The sequence below is a fragment of the Schistocerca gregaria genome, unplaced genomic scaffold (genome assembly GCF_023897955.1).
Source record: "Schistocerca gregaria isolate iqSchGreg1 unplaced genomic scaffold, iqSchGreg1.2 ptg000359l, whole genome shotgun sequence".
Taxonomy (NCBI): domain Eukaryota; kingdom Metazoa; phylum Arthropoda; class Insecta; order Orthoptera; family Acrididae; genus Schistocerca; species Schistocerca gregaria.
The window spans coordinates 292,508-309,441 of NW_026061817.1; the positions used below are offsets into that span (position 1 = coordinate 292,508).

At 51.3% G+C, this 16,934-nt stretch overlaps 22 non-coding genes across 22 annotated transcripts; all 22 read left to right on the forward strand.

Annotated features, from left to right (window-relative positions):
- The first annotated feature begins 1,767 nt into the window (after nucleotides 1-1,767).
- On the forward strand, nucleotides 1,768-1,840 carry Trnam-cau (transfer RNA methionine (anticodon CAU)). The gene has a single exon. It is a non-coding gene; the product is annotated as a tRNA-Met (tRNA).
- A 661-nt stretch (nucleotides 1,841-2,501) lies between these two features.
- Nucleotides 2,502-2,574, forward strand: Trnak-uuu (transfer RNA lysine (anticodon UUU)). The gene has a single exon. It is a non-coding gene; the product is annotated as a tRNA-Lys (tRNA).
- A 145-nt stretch (nucleotides 2,575-2,719) lies between these two features.
- On the forward strand, nucleotides 2,720-2,801 carry Trnas-aga (transfer RNA serine (anticodon AGA)). Its single transcript has one exon. It is a non-coding gene; the product is annotated as a tRNA-Ser (tRNA).
- A 1,032-nt stretch (nucleotides 2,802-3,833) lies between these two features.
- Nucleotides 3,834-3,906, forward strand: Trnam-cau (transfer RNA methionine (anticodon CAU)). The gene has a single exon. It is a non-coding gene; the product is annotated as a tRNA-Met (tRNA).
- Nucleotides 3,907-4,576: 670 nt separating this feature from the next.
- Nucleotides 4,577-4,649, forward strand: Trnak-uuu (transfer RNA lysine (anticodon UUU)). The gene has a single exon. It is a non-coding gene; the product is annotated as a tRNA-Lys (tRNA).
- Nucleotides 4,650-4,794: 145 nt separating this feature from the next.
- Trnas-aga (transfer RNA serine (anticodon AGA)) lies at nucleotides 4,795-4,876 on the forward strand. The gene has a single exon. It is a non-coding gene; the product is annotated as a tRNA-Ser (tRNA).
- Nucleotides 4,877-5,913: 1,037 nt separating this feature from the next.
- On the forward strand, nucleotides 5,914-5,986 carry Trnam-cau (transfer RNA methionine (anticodon CAU)). The gene has a single exon. It is a non-coding gene; the product is annotated as a tRNA-Met (tRNA).
- A 661-nt stretch (nucleotides 5,987-6,647) lies between these two features.
- On the forward strand, nucleotides 6,648-6,720 carry Trnak-uuu (transfer RNA lysine (anticodon UUU)). Its single transcript has one exon. It is a non-coding gene; the product is annotated as a tRNA-Lys (tRNA).
- A 145-nt stretch (nucleotides 6,721-6,865) lies between these two features.
- Trnas-aga (transfer RNA serine (anticodon AGA)) lies at nucleotides 6,866-6,947 on the forward strand. Its single transcript has one exon. It is a non-coding gene; the product is annotated as a tRNA-Ser (tRNA).
- Nucleotides 6,948-7,984: 1,037 nt separating this feature from the next.
- Trnam-cau (transfer RNA methionine (anticodon CAU)) lies at nucleotides 7,985-8,057 on the forward strand. The gene has a single exon. It is a non-coding gene; the product is annotated as a tRNA-Met (tRNA).
- Nucleotides 8,058-8,718: 661 nt separating this feature from the next.
- On the forward strand, nucleotides 8,719-8,791 carry Trnak-uuu (transfer RNA lysine (anticodon UUU)). Its single transcript has one exon. It is a non-coding gene; the product is annotated as a tRNA-Lys (tRNA).
- A 145-nt stretch (nucleotides 8,792-8,936) lies between these two features.
- Trnas-aga (transfer RNA serine (anticodon AGA)) lies at nucleotides 8,937-9,018 on the forward strand. Its single transcript has one exon. It is a non-coding gene; the product is annotated as a tRNA-Ser (tRNA).
- A 1,035-nt stretch (nucleotides 9,019-10,053) lies between these two features.
- Trnam-cau (transfer RNA methionine (anticodon CAU)) lies at nucleotides 10,054-10,126 on the forward strand. The gene has a single exon. It is a non-coding gene; the product is annotated as a tRNA-Met (tRNA).
- A 661-nt stretch (nucleotides 10,127-10,787) lies between these two features.
- On the forward strand, nucleotides 10,788-10,860 carry Trnak-uuu (transfer RNA lysine (anticodon UUU)). Its single transcript has one exon. It is a non-coding gene; the product is annotated as a tRNA-Lys (tRNA).
- A 145-nt stretch (nucleotides 10,861-11,005) lies between these two features.
- Trnas-aga (transfer RNA serine (anticodon AGA)) lies at nucleotides 11,006-11,087 on the forward strand. Its single transcript has one exon. It is a non-coding gene; the product is annotated as a tRNA-Ser (tRNA).
- Nucleotides 11,088-12,125: 1,038 nt separating this feature from the next.
- Trnam-cau (transfer RNA methionine (anticodon CAU)) lies at nucleotides 12,126-12,198 on the forward strand. The gene has a single exon. It is a non-coding gene; the product is annotated as a tRNA-Met (tRNA).
- Nucleotides 12,199-12,859: 661 nt separating this feature from the next.
- Nucleotides 12,860-12,932, forward strand: Trnak-uuu (transfer RNA lysine (anticodon UUU)). The gene has a single exon. It is a non-coding gene; the product is annotated as a tRNA-Lys (tRNA).
- Nucleotides 12,933-13,077: 145 nt separating this feature from the next.
- On the forward strand, nucleotides 13,078-13,159 carry Trnas-aga (transfer RNA serine (anticodon AGA)). Its single transcript has one exon. It is a non-coding gene; the product is annotated as a tRNA-Ser (tRNA).
- A 1,036-nt stretch (nucleotides 13,160-14,195) lies between these two features.
- Nucleotides 14,196-14,268, forward strand: Trnam-cau (transfer RNA methionine (anticodon CAU)). Its single transcript has one exon. It is a non-coding gene; the product is annotated as a tRNA-Met (tRNA).
- A 661-nt stretch (nucleotides 14,269-14,929) lies between these two features.
- On the forward strand, nucleotides 14,930-15,002 carry Trnak-uuu (transfer RNA lysine (anticodon UUU)). The gene has a single exon. It is a non-coding gene; the product is annotated as a tRNA-Lys (tRNA).
- Nucleotides 15,003-15,147: 145 nt separating this feature from the next.
- Nucleotides 15,148-15,229, forward strand: Trnas-aga (transfer RNA serine (anticodon AGA)). Its single transcript has one exon. It is a non-coding gene; the product is annotated as a tRNA-Ser (tRNA).
- A 1,034-nt stretch (nucleotides 15,230-16,263) lies between these two features.
- Nucleotides 16,264-16,336, forward strand: Trnam-cau (transfer RNA methionine (anticodon CAU)). The gene has a single exon. It is a non-coding gene; the product is annotated as a tRNA-Met (tRNA).
- The last annotated feature ends 598 nt before the right edge of the window (nucleotides 16,337-16,934 follow it).

The window sequence follows — 16,934 nt, forward strand, 5'->3', positions numbered from 1 at the left end:
TATCCATTCATGTTACGTCTGCCCCCCAATAAGTGTCTCATAAATGCTCGCTGTATATTGCAGTATAATCACATGTTTCTTACTCGAATGTCTGTTGACTGAAAACTCGAATGACGGCTTTGCAATGGGATCTCACCCCCAGATGTCGTACAATCAGTGCTCTTTACCACAATAAAGAGAGCAGGCGAAAAATATACACGACTATACCCGCTTTTCTATAACAATTAAAATGCACTGAAGGAGCAATTCGGTGGGAGTGATGGTGGGGGCATCGTGGCCAGGCCTCGAGTTCTTTGACCCCTGCCCTCTTTGTCCCCGTCATGCGCCTCCTGATATGCATCCTTATAAAAAACAATAAAAAGCGGTCCAAGGCGCCAGACTAAAGGAAAAGTGGCTAGGATACCTGGCTTTAAAAAAATGAGAAACAAAAGTGGTTAAAAAAAAAAGTGGTAGGGCACTGGTCTAATAAACCCCCCCAAAAAAAAAAAGTTGGTCTAGGGCTATGATTCCTGCTTTGGGTGCAGGAGGTCACGGGTTCAAATCCAGGACAGGCCATACTTTTCACTTTCGCGACAACCAAGCACTAAAAAAAAAAAAAAAAAAAAAGTGGTTAAGGCGTTGGACTGCTACTCCAATGTGCAAAAAAAAAAAAAAGATAAGGCGTCGGAAAAAAAAAAAGTGGTTAAGGCGTCTGACTAGAAATCAGATTCCCTCTGGGAGCGTAGGTTCGAGTCCTACCGACTGCGTCGGATTTTTCTTTTCTTGTTTTGGAAGAAGAAGCGTTTTGGTACCTCGCCACACCTCACCTCTCACAGCCGTTTATAGTGCCTGTCCTTTAGATAAGGGCGATTTCCAAGCGTCAGCTTTCGCGTCAGCCGAGCAAAGTCGGGACAAGTCGGGACATACTACAGGATGGTGCAACGACGAAAAAAAAAAAAACCTTAATTTAACAGCAGGAGCCCACATAATGATACGGAAAAATTAGCGCCACTTGCGGTGGCCGGGAATCGTACCCGGATCAACTGCTTGGAAGGCAACTATGCTCAACAGTACAACACCACCGCACTGCCGCTGCTCGCAACGCCGCGCTGTGTCGGCTTCCCGCCCGCCCACAGCGGCCCACGGCTATAGGAGCTGCAGGCGCATTACGAGGTAGGAGGGTGCATCCACACGCATTCGGGCAGCGCCTCCAAGCACGCTACGTCTTTGGGCAAGACTCGTCGCCGCTGACGCAAGGTTACTCACACGATAGTGATGAACGGTCGTTTTAAGGCAGTGTAGTGGGGGACTTCGCGAGTTTAGCCCCTTTTTCGACGTCGCTGGGTGGCAATCCCAGTTTCCCTGCCGACAGCTGCTTGGAAAGCACGGGTAGCTTGTCGAGCATCTGTAGTTGAGTGGTTTGTGACTCAGTAGTGCAGTAGGCAGCGCCTAAGTCTCATAATCTTAAGGTATGCCGGCACGATTCCCGGTCGATGCATTATTTTGCTCTTGTGGCAACAATGCTGCCGCGCGGATTGCTCGCTTGAGATGGGTCAGCCTCAGGACCTTATAGCTGTATAGCTGCGGCTGCAGTTTAATCTAGAGAGTCGGGACAGCACGTGTAGCAAGACAACAGATTCTTCAGAAAGCGCAAACTGTCTATCTCTAATATGTGAGACTTACCGAGTTTCGTACGTGTAGCAAGACAATAGATCCTTCAGAAAGCGCAAACTGTCTTTCTCTAAAATGTGAGACTTAGCGAGTTTCCTTCGAGGACGTCTCCGGCGTGCCTCGGTAGCGCAGTAGGCAGCGCGTAAGTCTCATAATCTTAAGGTCGTGAGTTCGATCCTCACCTGGGGCATTTAATTTTCTGTACATCTTGACTGCGTTGCTGTTGCTAGGGAACGAACTTAACTGTTGTCCGTTATCCACACGGAGTCCACGCCTCAGCGTCAAAATGTTTACTTCCAATTATGACGACGTAACAACTTTGATATTTCTCCTCCGTGTTACAAACAAAATGCGATGCACACAGCAATGGACAGTCAATTTTGAACTGTGCGCCATGCCGGTCTGTAGGCGCGGATATGATCGCAAGCAGAGAACAGCACTGAGTCCAGATTCAGCACAAAATACAATAAGAGACGGAGTAAATCTCACCGCTGTAGAGCAAGTCCTGTGTGGTCTAGTGGCTAGGATACCTGGCTTTCACTCAACAGGTCCGGCTTCGATTCCCGGTACCGGAACGGAACTATTTGCGCACACAACGCTCCATGTTTTGGTCTTCGAACTGTCGTTGGTCGCCCTTCTTCCTTGGCTTCAACCGAACGCAATCGGGGAAAGCAGGCACGTGATGCAGTTACTGTCAGCACCGGAATAAAGGGAGAAGAGGCACTGGTCCGCTGTTGGGCTGCTACCAGCGTCAGTGAGTAGTCGGTGCAGTCGCCAGTAGCGCCAGAAGCCTACACACACCTTCCACTTAATCACGTTGCTTGAAACCGCTCCAACCACAACAAGCGAAAGCCCGGATAGCTCAGTCGGTAGAGCATTAGGCTTTTAACCTAAGGGTCCTGGGTTCGAGTCCCTGTCCGGGCGAAGATTTTAACGCTTCCATAATGGCTCGTCTCGTAGCGATAGTAGCCCTGTCGTAATCAGTGCACGGTTTTACGTTTCCTGTCGGCATTCTGCGCAGACGCAACCGGTTGGGTTTTTCACGATTCGAGGGGCACCTGTTGGACAAGCAGTCGTGGCCGAGTGGTTAAGGCGTCTGACTAGAAATCAGATTCCCTCTGGGAGCGTAGGTTCGAGTCCTACAGACTGCGCCGGATTTTTCTTTTCTTGTTTTGGAAGAAGAAGCAGAAAATATCGCGTTTTGGTACCTCGCCACACCTCACCTCTCACAGCCGTTTATAGTGCCTGTCCTTTAGATAAGGGCGATTTCCAAGCGTCAGCTTTCGCGTCAGCCGAGCAAAGTCGGGTCAAGTCGCGACATACTACAGGATGGTGCAACGACGAAAAAAAAAAAACCTTAATTTAACAGCAGGAGCCCACATAATGATACGGAAAAATTAGCGCCACTTGCGGTGGCCGGGAATCGTACCCGGATCAACTGCTTGGAAGGCAACTATGCTCAACAGTACAACACCACCGCACTGCCGCTGCTCGCAACGCCGCGCTGTGTCGGCTTCCCGCCCGCCCACAGCGGCCCACGGCTATAGGAGCTGCAGGCGCATTACGAGGTAGGAGGGTGCATCCACACGCATTCGGGCAGCGCCTCCAAGCACGCTACGTCTTTGGGCAAGACTCGTCGCCGCTGACGCAAGGTTACTCACACGATAGTGATGAACGGTCGTTTTAAGGCAGTGTAGTGGGGGACTTCGCGAGTTTAGCCCCTTTTTCGACGTCGCTGGGTGGCAATCCCAGTTTCCCTGCCGACAGCTGCTTGGAAAGCACGGGTAGCTTGTCGAGCATCTGTAGTTGAGTGGTTTGTGACTCAGTAGTGCAGTAGGCAGCGCCTAAGTCTCATAATCTTAAGGTATGCCGGCACGATTCCCGGTCGATGCATTATTTTGCTCTTGTGGCAACAATGCTGCCGCGCGGATTGCTCGCTTGAGATGGGTCAGCCTCAGGACCTTATAGCTGTATAGCTGCGGCTGCAGTTTAATCTAGAGAGTCGGGACAGCACGTGTAGCAAGACAACAGATTCTTCAGAAAGCGCAAACTGTCTATCTCTAATATGTGAGACTTACCGAGTTTCGTACGTGTAGCAAGACAATAGATCCTTCAGAAAGCGCAAACTGTCTTTCTCTAAAATGTGAGACTTAGCGAGTTTCCTTCGAGGACGTCTCCGGCGTGCCTCGGTAGCGCAGTAGGCAGCGCGTAAGTCTCATAATCTTAAGGTCGTGAGTTCGATCCTCACCTGGGGCATTTAATTTTCTGTACATCATGGCTGCATTAAGGGCGTTGCTGTTGCTAGGGAACGAACTTAACTGTTGTCCGTTATCCACACGGAGTCCACGCCTCAGCGTCAAAATGTTTACTTCCAATTATGACGACGTAACAACTTTGATATTTCTCCTCCGTGTTACAAACAAAATGCGATGCACACAGCAATGGACAGTCAATTTTGAACTGTGCGCCATGCCGGTCTGTAGGCGCGGATATGATCGCAAGCAGAGAACAGCACTGAGTCCAGATTCAGCACAAAATACAATAAGAGACGGAGTAAATCTCACCGCTGTAGAGCAAGTCCTGTGTGGTCTAGTGGCTAGGATACCTGGCTTTCACTCAACAGGTCCGGCTTCGATTCCCGGTACCGGAACGGAACTATTTGCGCACACAACGCTCCATGTTTTGGTCTTCGAACTGTCGTTGGTCGCCCTTCTTCCTTGGCTTCAACCGAACGCAATCGGGGAAAGCAGGCACGTGATGCAGTTACTGTCAGCACCGGAATAAAGGGAGAAGAGGCACTGGTCCGCTGTTGGGCTGCTACCAGCGTCAGTGAGTAGTCGGTGCAGTCGCCAGTAGCGCCAGAAGCCTACACACACCTTCCACTTAATCACGTTGCTTGAAACCGCTCCAACCACAACAAGCGAAAGCCCGGATAGCTCAGTCGGTAGAGCATTAGGCTTTTAACCTAAGGGTCCAGGGTTCGAGTCCCTGTCCGGGCGAAGATTTTAACGCTTCCATAATGGCTCGTCTCGTAGCGATAGTAGCCCTGTCGTAATCAGTGCACGGTTTTACGTTTCCTGTCGGCATTCTGCGCAGACGCAACCGGTTGGGTTTTTCACGATTCGAGGGGCACCTGTTGGACAAGCAGTCGTGGCCGAGTGGTTAAGGCGTCTGACTAGAAATCAGGTTCCCTCTGGGAGCGCAGGTTCGAGTCCTACCGACTGCGTCGGATTTTTCTTTTCTTGTTTTGGAAGAAGAAGCAGAAAATATCGCGTTTTGGTACCTCGCCACACCTCACCTCTCACAGCCGTTTATAGTGCCTGTCCTTTAGATAAGGGCGATTTCCAAGCGTCAGCTTTCGCGTCAGCCGAGCAAAGTCGGGACAAGTCGGGACATACTACAGGATGGTGCAACGACGAAAAAAAAAAAAAAAAACCTTAATTTAACAGCAGGAGCCCACATAATGATACGGAAAAATTAGCGCCACTTGCGGTGGCCGGGAATCGTACCCGGATCAACTGCTTGGAAGGCAACTATGCTCAACAGTACAACACCACCGCACTGCCGCTGCTCGCAACGCCGCGCTGTGTCGGCTTCCCGCCCGCCCACAGCGGCCCACGGCTATAGGAGCTGCAGGCGCATTACGAGGTAGGAGGGTGCATCCACACGCATTCGGGCAGCGCCTCCAAGCACGCTACGTCTTTGGGCAAGACTCGTCGCCGCTGACGCAAGGTTACTCACACGATAGTGATGAACGGTCGTTTTAAGGCAGTGTAGTGGGGGACTTCGCGAGTTTAGCCCCTTTTTCGACGTCGCTGGGTGGCAATCCCAGTTTCCCTGCCGACAGCTGCTTGGAAAGCACGGGTAGCTTGTCGAGCATCTGTAGTTGAGTGGTTTGTGACTCAGTAGTGCAGTAGGCAGCGCCTAAGTCTCATAATCTTAAGGTATGCCGGCACGATTCCCGGTCGATGCATTATTTTGCTCTTGTGGCAACAATGCTGCCGCGCGGATTGCTCGCTTGAGATGGGTCAGCCTCAGGACCTTATAGCTGTATAGCTGCGGCTGCAGTTTAATCTAGAGAGTCGGGACAGCACGTGTAGCAAGACAACAGATTCTTCAGAAAGCGCAAACTGTCTATCTCTAATATGTGAGACTTACCGAGTTTCGTACGTGTAGCAAGACAATAGATCCTTCAGAAAGCGCAAACTGTCTTTCTCTAAAATGTGAGACTTAGCGAGTTTCCTTCGAGGACGTCTCCGGCGTGCCTCGGTAGCGCAGTAGGCAGCGCGTAAGTCTCATAATCTTAAGGTCGTGAGTTCGATCCTCACCTGGGGCATTTAATTTTCTGTACATCATGACTGCGTTGCTGTTGCTAGGGAACGAACTTAACTGTTGTCCGTTATCCACACGGAGTCCACGCCTCAGCGTCAAAATGTTTACTTCCAATTATGACGACGTAACAACTTTGATATTTCTCCTCCGTGTTACAAACAAAATGCGATGCACACAGCAATGGACAGTCAATTTTGAACTGTGCGCCATGCCGGTCTGTAGGCGCGGATATGATCGCAAGCAGAGAACAGCACTGAGTCCAGATTCAGCACAAAATACAATAAGAGACGGAGTAAATCTCACCGCTGTAGAGCAAGTCCTGTGTGGTCTAGTGGCTAGGATACCTGGCTTTCACTCAACAGGTCCGGCTTCGATTCCCGGTACCGGAACGGAACTATTTGCGCACACAACGCTCCATGTTTTGGTCTTCGAACTGTCGTTGGTCGCCCTTCTTCCTTGGCTTCAACCGAACGCAATCGGGGAAAGCAGGCACGTGATGCAGTTACTGTCAGCACCGGAATAAAGGGAGAAGAGGCACTGGTCCGCTGTTGGGCTGCTACCAGCGTCAGTGAGTAGTCGGTGCAGTCGCCAGTAGCGCCAGAAGCCTACACACACCTTCCACTTAATCACGTTGCTTGAAACCGCTCCAACCACAACAAGCGAAAGCCCGGATAGCTCAGTCGGTAGAGCATTAGGCTTTTAACCTAAGGGTCCAGGGTTCGAGTCCCTGTCCGGGCGAAGATTTTAACGCTTCCATAATGGCTCGTCTCGTAGCGATAGTAGCCCTGTCGTAATCAGTGCAGGGTTTTACGTTTCCTGTCGGCATTCTGCGCAGACGCAACCGGTTGGGTTTTTCACGATTCGAGGGGCACCTGTTGGACAAGCAGTCGTGGCCGAGTGGTTAAGGCGTCTGACTAGAAATCAGATTCCCTCTGGGAGCGTAGGTTCGAGTCCTACCGACTGCGTCGGATTTTTCTTTTCTTGTTTTGGAAGAAGAAGCAGAAAATATCGCGTTTTGGTACCTCGCCACACCTCACCTCTCACAGCCGTTTATAGTGCCTGTCCTTTAGATAAGGGCGATTTCCAAGCGTCAGCTTTCGCGTCAGCCGAGCAAAGTCGGGACAAGTCGGGACATACTACAGGATGGTGCAACGACGAAAAAAAAAAAAAAAAACCTTAATTTAACAGCAGGACTCCACATAATGATACGGAAAAATTAGCGCCACTTGCGGTGGCCGGGAATCGTACCCGGATCAACTGCTTGGAAGGCAACTATGCTCAACAGTACAACACCACCGCACTGCCGCTGCTCGCAACGCCGCGCTGTGTCGGCTTCCCGCCCGCTCACAGCGGCCCACGGCTATAGGAGCTGCAGGCGCATTACGAGGTAGGAGGGTGCATCCACACGCATTCGGGCAGCGCCTCCAAGCACGCTACGTCTTTGGGCAAGACTCGTCGCCGCTGACGCAAGGTTACTCACACGGTAGTGATGAACGGTCGTTTTAAGGCAGTGTAGTGGGGGACTTCGCGAGTTTAGCCCCTTTTTCGACGTCGCTGGGTGGCAATCCCAGTTTCCCTGCCGACAGCTGCTTGGAAAGCACGGGTAGCTTGTCGAGCATCTGTAGTTGAGTGGTTTGTGACTCAGTAGTGCAGTAGGCAGCGCCTAAGTCTCATAATCTTAAGGTGTGCCGGCACGATTCCCGGTCGATGCATTATTTTGCTCTTGTGGCAACAATGCTGCCGCGCGGATTGCTCGCTTGAGATGGGTCAGCCTCAGGACCTTATAGCTGTATAGCTGCGGCTGCAGTTTAATCTAGAGAGTCGGGACAGCACGTGTAGCAAGACAACAGATTCTTCAGAAAGCGCAAACTGTCTATCTCTAATATGTGAGACTTACCGAGTTTCGTACGTGTAGCAAGACAATAGATCCTTCAGAAAGCGCAAACTGTCTTTCTCTAAAATGTGAGACTTAGCGAGTTTCCTTCGAGGACGTCTCCGGCGTGCCTCGGTAGCGCAGTAGGCAGCGCGTAAGTCTCATAATCTTAAGGTCGTGAGTTCGATCCTCACCTGGGGCATTTAATTTTCTGTACATCATGACTGCGTTGCTGTTGCTAGGGAACGAACTTAACTGTTGTCCGTTATCCACACGGAGTCCACGCCTCAGCGTCAAAATGTTTACTTCCAATTATGACGACGTAACAACTTTGATATTTCTCCTCCGTGTTACAAACAAAATGCGATGCACACAGCAATGGACAGTCAATTTTGAACTGTGCGCCATGCCGGTCTGTAGGCGCGGATATGATCGCAAGCAGAGAACAGCACTGAGTCCAGATTCAGCACAAAATACAATAAGAGACGGAGTAAATCTCACCGCTGTAGAGCAAGTCCTGTGTGGTCTAGTGGCTAGGATACCTGGCTTTCACTCAACAGGTCCGGCTTCGATTCCCGGTACCGGAACGGAACTATTTGCGCACACAACGCTCCATGTTTTGGTCTTCGAACTGTCGTTGGTCGCCCTTCTTCCTTGGCTTCAACCGAACGCAATCGGGGAAAGCAGGCACGTGATGCAGTTACTGTCAGCACCGGAATAAAGGGAGAAGAGGCACTGGTCCGCTGTTGGGCTGCTACCAGCGTCAGTGAGTAGTCGGTGCAGTCGCCAGTAGCGCCAGAAGCCTACACACACCTTCCACTTAATCACGTTGCTTGAAACCGCTCCAACCACAACAAGCGAAAGCCCGGATAGCTCAGTCGGTAGAGCATTAGGCTTTTAACCTAAGGGTCCAGGGTTCGAGTCCCTGTCCGGGCGAAGATTTTAACGCTTCCATAATGGCTCGTCTCGTAGCGATAGTAGCCCTGTCGTAATCAGTGCACGGTTTTACGTTTCCTGTCGGCATTCTGCGCAGACGCAACCGGTTGGGTTTTTCACGATTCGAGGGGCACCTGTTGGACAAGCAGTCGTGGCCGAGTGGTTAAGGCGTCTGACTAGAAATCAGATTCCCTCTGGGAGCGTAGGTTCGAGTCCTACAGACTGCGCCGGATTTTTCTTTTCTTGTTTTGGAAGAAGAAGCAGAAAATATCGCGTTTTGGTACCTCGCCACACCTCACCTCTCACAGCCGTTTATAGTGCCTGTCCTTTAGATAAGGGCGATTTCCAAGCGTCAGCTTTCGCGTCAGCCGAGCAAAGTCGGGACAAGTCGGGACATACTACAGGATGGTGCAACGACGAAAAAAAAAAAAAAACCTTAATTTAACAGCAGGACTCCACATAATGATACGGAAAAATTAGCGCCACTTGCGGTGGCCGGGAATCGTACCCGGATCAACTGCTTGGAAGGCAACTATGCTCAACAGTACACCACCACCGCACTGCCGCTGCTCGCAACGCCGCGCTGTGTCGGCTTCCCGCCCGCCCACAGCGGCCCACGGCTATAGGAGCTGCAGGCGCATTACGAGGTAGGAGGGTGCATCCACACGCATTCGGGCAGCGCCTCCAAGCACGCTACGTCTTTGGGCAAGACTCGTCGCCGCTGACGCAAGGTTACTCACACGATAGTGATGAACGGTCGTTTTAAGGCAGTGTAGTGGGGGACTTCGCGAGTTTAGCCCCTTTTTCGACGTCGCTGGGTGGCAATCCCAGTTTCCCTGCCGACAGCTGCTTGGAAAGCACGGGTAGCTTGTCGAGCATCTGTAGTTGAGTGGTTTGTGACTCAGTAGTGCAGTAGGCAGCGCCTAAGTCTCATAATCTTAAGGTGTGCCGGCACGATTCCCGGTCGATGCATTATTTTGCTCTTGTGGCAACAATGCTGCCGCGCGGATTGCTCGCTTGAGATGGGTCAGCCTCAGGACCTTATAGCTGTATAGCTGCGGCTGCAGTTTAATCTAGAGAGTCGGGACAGCACGTGTAGCAAGACAACAGATTCTTCAGAAAGCGCAAACTGTCTATCTCTAATATGTGAGACTTACCGAGTTTCGTACGTGTAGCAAGACAATAGATCCTTCAGAAAGCGCAAACTGTCTTTCTCTAAAATGTGAGACTTAGCGAGTTTCCTTCGAGGACGTCTCCGGCGTGCCTCGGTAGCGCAGTAGGCAGCGCGTAAGTCTCATAATCTTAAGGTCGTGAGTTCGATCCTCACCTGGGGCATTTAATTTTCTTTACATCATGACTGCGTTGCTGTTGCTAGGGAACGAACTTAACTGTTGTCCGTTATCCACACGGAGTCCACGCCTCAGCGTCAAAATGTTTACTTCCAATTATGACGACGTAACAACTTTGATATTTCTCCTCCGTGTTACAAACAAAATGCGATGCACACAGCAATGGACAGTCAATTTTGAACTGTGCGCCATGCCGGTCTGTAGGCGCGGATATGATCGCAAGCAGAGAACAGCACTGAGTCCAGATTCAGCACAAAATACAATAAGAGACGGAGTAAATCTCACCGCTGTAGAGCAAGTCCTGTGTGGTCTAGTGGCTAGGATACCTGGCTTTCACTCAACAGGTCCGGCTTCGATTCCCGGTACCGGAACGGAACTATTTGCGCACACAACGCTCCATGTTTTGGTCTTCGAACTGTCGTTGGTCGCCCTTCTTCCTTGGCTTCAACCGAACGCAATCGGGGAAAGCAGGCACGTGATGCAGTTACTGTCAGCACCGGAATAAAGGGAGAAGAGGCACTGGTCCGCTGTTGGGCTGCTACCAGCGTCAGTGAGTAGTCGGTGCAGTCGCCAGTAGCGCCAGAAGCCTACACACACCTTCCACTTAATCACGTTGCTTGAAACCGCTCCAACCACAACAAGCGAAAGCCCGGATAGCTCAGTCGGTAGAGCATTAGGCTTTTAACCTAAGGGTCCAGGGTTCGAGTCCCTGTCCGGGCGAAGATTTTAACGCTTCCATAATGGCTCGTCTCGTAGCGATAGTAGCCCTGTCGTAATCAGTGCAGGGTTTTACGTTTCCTGTCGGCATTCTGCGCAGACGCAACCGGTTGGGTTTTTCACGATTCGAGGGGCACCTGTTGGACAAGCAGTCGTGGCCGAGTGGTTAAGGCGTCTGACTAGAAATCAGATTCCCTCTGGGAGCGTAGGTTCGAGTCCTACCGACTGCGTCGGATTTTTCTTTTCTTGTTTTGGAAGAAGAAGCAGAAAATATCGCGTTTTGGTACCTCGCCACACCTCACCTCTCACAGCCGTTTATAGTGCCTGTCCTTTAGATAAGGGCGATTTCCAAGCGTCAGCTTTCGCGTCAGCCGAGCAAAGTCGGGACAAGTCGGGACATACTACAGGATGGTGCAACGACGAAAAAAAAAAAAAAAAAACCTTAATTTAACAGCAGGACTCCACATAATGATACGGAAAAATTAGCGCCACTTGCGGTGGCCGGGAATCGTACCCGGATCAACTGCTTGGAAGGCAACTATGCTCAACAGTACAACACCACCGCACTGCCGCTGCTCGCAACGCCGCGCTGTGTCGGCTTCCCGCCCGCCCACAGCGGCCCACGGCTATAGGAGCTGCAGGCGCATTACGAGGTAGGAGGGTGCATCCACACGCATTCGGGCAGCGCCTCCAAGCACGCTACGTCTTTGGGCAAGACTCGTCGCCGCTGACGCAAGGTTACTCACACGGTAGTGATGAACGGTCGTTTTAAGGCAGTGTAGTGGGGGACTTCGCGAGTTTAGCCCCTTTTTCGACGTCGCTGGGTGGCAATCCCAGTTTCCCTGCCGACAGCTGCTTGGAAAGCACGGGTAGCTTGTCGAGCATCTGTAGTTGAGTGGTTTGTGACTCAGTAGTGCAGTAGGCAGCGCCTAAGTCTCATAATCTTAAGGTGTGCCGGCACGATTCCCGGTCGATGCATTATTTTGCTCTTGTGGCAACAATGCTGCCGCGCGGATTGCTCGCTTGAGATGGGTCAGCCTCAGGACCTTATAGCTGTATAGCTGCGGCTGCAGTTTAATCTAGAGAGTCGGGACAGCACGTGTAGCAAGACAACAGATTCTTCAGAAAGCGCAAACTGTCTATCTCTAATATGTGAGACTTACCGAGTTTCGTACGTGTAGCAAGACAATAGATCCTTCAGAAAGCGCAAACTGTCTTTCTCTAAAATGTGAGACTTAGCGAGTTTCCTTCGAGGACGTCTCCGGCGTGCCTCGGTAGCGCAGTAGGCAGCGCGTAAGTCTCATAATCTTAAGGTCGTGAGTTCGATCCTCACCTGGGGCATTTAATTTTCTGTACATCATGACTGCGTTGCTGTTGCTAGGGAACGAACTTAACTGTTGTCCGTTATCCACACGGAGTCCACGCCTCAGCGTCAAAATGTTTACTTCCAATTATGACGACGTAACAACTTTGATATTTCTCCTCCGTGTTACAAACAAAATGCGATGCACACAGCAATGGACAGTCAATTTTGAACTGTGCGCCATGCCGGTCTGTAGGCGCGGATATGATCGCAAGCAGAGAACAGCACTGAGTCCAGATTCAGCACAAAATACAATAAGAGACGGAGTAAATCTCACCGCTGTAGAGCAAGTCCTGTGTGGTCTAGTGGCTAGGATACCTGGCTTTCACTCAACAGGTCCGGCTTCGATTCCCGGTACCGGAACGGAACTATTTGCGCACACAACGCTCCATGTTTTGGTCTTCGAACTGTCGTTGGTCGCCCTTCTTCCTTGGCTTCAACCGAACGCAATCGGGGAAAGCAGGCACGTGATGCAGTTACTGTCAGCACCGGAATAAAGGGAGAAGAGGCACTGGTCCGCTGTTGGGCTGCTACCAGCGTCAGTGAGTAGTCGGTGCAGTCGCCAGTAGCGCCAGAAGCCTACACACACCTTCCACTTAATCACGTTGCTTGAAACCGCTCCAACCACAACAAGCGAAAGCCCGGATAGCTCAGTCGGTAGAGCATTAGGCTTTTAACCTAAGGGTCCAGGGTTCGAGTCCCTGTCCGGGCGAAGATTTTAACGCTTCCATAATGGCTCGTCTCGTAGCGATAGTAGCCCTGTCGTAATCAGTGCAGGGTTTTACGTTTCCTGTCGGCATTCTGCGCAGACGCAACCGGTTGGGTTTTTCACGATTCGAGGGGCACCTGTTGGACAAGCAGTCGTGGCCGAGTGGTTAAGGCGTCTGACTAGAAATCAGATTCCCTCTGGGAGCGTAGGTTCGAGTCCTACAGACTGCGCCGGATTTTTCTTTTCTTGTTTTGGAAGAAGAAGCAGAAAATATCGCGTTTTGGTACCTCGCCACACCTCACCTCTCACAGCCGTTTATAGTGCCTGTCCTTTAGATAAGGGCGATTTCCAAGCGTCAGCTTTCGCGTCAGCCGAGCAAAGTCGGGACAAGTCGGGACATACTACAGGATGGTGCAACGACGAAAAAAAAAAAAAAAACCTTAATTTAACAGCAGGACTCCACATAATGATACGGAAAAATTAGCGCCACTTGCGGTGGCCGGGAATCGTACCCGGATCAACTGCTTGGAAGGCAACTATGCTCAACAGTACACCACCACCGCACTGCCGCTGCTCGCAACGCCGCGCTGTGTCGGCTTCCCGCCCGCCCACAGCGGCCCACGGCTATAGGAGCTGCAGGCGCATTACGAGGTAGGAGGGTGCATCCACACGCATTCGGGCAGCGCCTCCAAGCACGCTACGTCTTTGGGCAAGACTCGTCGCCGCTGACGCAAGGTTACTCACACGATAGTGATGAACGGTCGTTTTAAGGCAGTGTAGTGGGGGACTTCGCGAGTTTAGCCCCTTTTTCGACGTCGCTGGGTGGCAATCCCAGTTTCCCTGCCGACAGCTGCTTGGAAAGCACGGGTAGCTTGTCGAGCATCTGTAGTTGAGTGGTTTGTGACTCAGTAGTGCAGTAGGCAGCGCCTAAGTCTCATAATCTTAAGGTGTGCCGGCACGATTCCCGGTCGATGCATTATTTTGCTCTTGTGGCAACAATGCTGCCGCGCGGATTGCTCGCTTGAGATGGGTCAGCCTCAGGACCTTATAGCTGTATAGCTGCGGCTGCAGTTTAATCTAGAGAGTCGGGACAGCACGTGTAGCAAGACAACAGATTCTTCAGAAAGCGCAAACTGTCTATCTCTAATATGTGAGACTTACCGAGTTTCGTACGTGTAGCAAGACAATAGATCCTTCAGAAAGCGCAAACTGTCTTTCTCTAAAATGTGAGACTTAGCGAGTTTCCTTCGAGGACGTCTCCGGCGTGCCTCGGTAGCGCAGTAGGCAGCGCGTAAGTCTCATAATCTTAAGGTCGTGAGTTCGATCCTCACCTGGGGCATTTAATTTTCTGTACATCATGACTGCGTTGCTGTTGCTAGGGAACGAACTTAACTGTTGTCCGTTATCCACACGGAGTCCACGCCTCAGCGTCAAAATGTTTACTTCCAATTATGACGACGTAACAACTTTGATATTTCTCCTCCGTGTTACAAACAAAATGCGATGCACACAGCAATGGACAGTCAATTTTGAACTGTGCGCCATGCCGGTCTGTAGGCGCGGATATGATCGCAAGCAGAGAACAGCACTGAGTCCAGATTCAGCACAAAATACAATAAGAGACGGAGTAAATCTCACCGCTGTAGAGCAAGTCCTGTGTGGTCTAGTGGCTAGGATACCTGGCTTTCACTCAACAGGTCCGGCTTCGATTCCCGGTACCGGAACGGAACTATTTGCGCACACAACGCTCCATGTTTTGGTCTTCGAACTGTCGTTGGTCGCCCTTCTTCCTTGGCTTCAACCGAACGCAATCGGGGAAAGCAGGCACGTGATGCAGTTACTGTCAGCACCGGAATAAAGGGAGAAGAGGCACTGGTCCGCTGTTGGGCTGCTACCAGCGTCAGTGAGTAGTCGGTGCAGTCGCCAGTAGCGCCAGAAGCCTACACACACCTTCCACTTAATCACGTTGCTTGAAACCGCTCCAACCACAACAAGCGAAAGCCCGGATAGCTCAGTCGGTAGAGCATTAGGCTTTTAACCTAAGGGTCCAGGGTTCGAGTCCCTGTCCGGGCGAAGATTTTAACGCTTCCATAATGGCTCGTCTCGTAGCGATAGTAGCCCTGTCGTAATCAGTGCACGGTTTTACGTTTCCTGTCGGCATTCTGCGCAGACGCAACCGGTTGGGTTTTTCACGATTCGAGGGGCACCTGTTGGACAAGCAGTCGTGGCCGAGTGGTTAAGGCGTCTGACTAGAAATCAGATTCCCTCTGGGAGCGTAGGTTCGAGTCCTACAGACTGCGCCGGATTTTTCTTTTCTTGTTTTGGAAGAAGAAGCAGAAAATATCGCGTTTTGGTACCTCGCCACACCTCACCTCTCACAGCCGTTTATAGTGCCTGTCCTTTAGATAAGGGCGATTTCCAAGCGTCAGCTTTCGCGTCAGCCGAGCAAAGTCGGGACAAGTCGGGACATACTACAGGATGGTGCAACGACGAAAAAAAAAAAAAACCTTAATTTAACAGCAGGACTCCACATAATGATACGGAAAAATTAGCGCCACTTGCGGTGGCCGGGAATCGTACCCGGATCAACTGCTTGGAAGGCAACTATGCTCAACAGTACACCACCACCGCACTGCCGCTGCTCGCAACGCCGCGCTGTGTCGGCTTCCCGCCCGCCCACAGCGGCCCACGGCTATAGGAGCTGCAGGCGCATTACGAGGTAGGAGGGTGCATCCACACGCATTCGGGCAGCGCCTCCAAGCACGCTACGTCTTTGGGCAAGACTCGTCGCCGCTGACGCAAGGTTACTCACACGATAGTGATGAACGGTCGTTTTAAGGCAGTGTAGTGGGGGACTTCGCGAGTTTAGCCCCTTTTTCGACGTCGCTGGGTGGCAATCCCAGTTTCCCTGCCGACAGCTGCTTGGAAAGCACGGGTAGCTTGTCGAGCATCTGTAGTTGAGTGGTTTGTGACTCAGTAGTGCAGTAGGCAGCGCCTAAGTCTCATAATCTTAAGGTGTGCCGGCACGATTCCCGGTCGATGCATTATTTTGCTCTTGTGGCAACAATGCTGCCGCGCGGATTGCTCGCTTGAGATGGGTCAGCCTCAGGACCTTATAGCTGTATAGCTGCGGCTGCAGTTTAATCTAGAGAGTCGGGACAGCACGTGTAGCAAGACAACAGATTCTTCAGAAAGCGCAAACTGTCTATCTCTAATATGTGAGACTTACCGAGTTTCGTACGTGTAGCAAGACAATAGATCCTTCAGAAAGCGCAAACTGTCTTTCTCTAAAATGTGAGACTTAGCGAGTTTCCTTCGAGGACGTCTCCGGCGTGCCTCGGTAGCGCAGTAGGCAGCGCGTAAGTCTCATAATCTTAAGGTCGTGAGTTCGATCCTCACCTGGGGCATTTAATTTTCTGTACATCATGACTGCGTTGCTGTTGCTAGGGAACGAACTTAACTGTTGTCCGTTATCCACACGGAGTCCACGCCTCAGCGTCAAAATGTTTACTTCCAATTATGACGACGTAACAACTTTGATATTTCTCCTCCGTGTTACAAACAAAATGCGATGCACACAGCAATGGACAGTCAATTTTGAACTGTGCGCCATGCCGGTCTGTAGGCGCGGATATGATCGCAAGCAGAGAACAGCACTGAGTCCAGATTCAGCACAAAATACAATAAGAGACGGAGTAAATCTCACCGCTGTAGAGCAAGTCCTGTGTGGTCTAGTGGCTAGGATACCTGGCTTTCACTCAACAGGTCCGGCTTCGATTCCCGGTACCGGAACGGAACTATTTGCGCACACAACGCTCCATGTTTTGGTCTTCGAACTGTCGTTGGTCGCCCTTCTTCCTTGGCTTCAACCGAACGCAATCGGGGAAAGCAGGCACGTGATGCAGTTACTGTCAGCACCGGAATAAAGGGAGAAGAGGCACTGGTCCGCTGTTGGGCTGCTACCAGCGTCAGTGAGTAGTCGGTGCAGTCGCCAGTAGCGCCAGA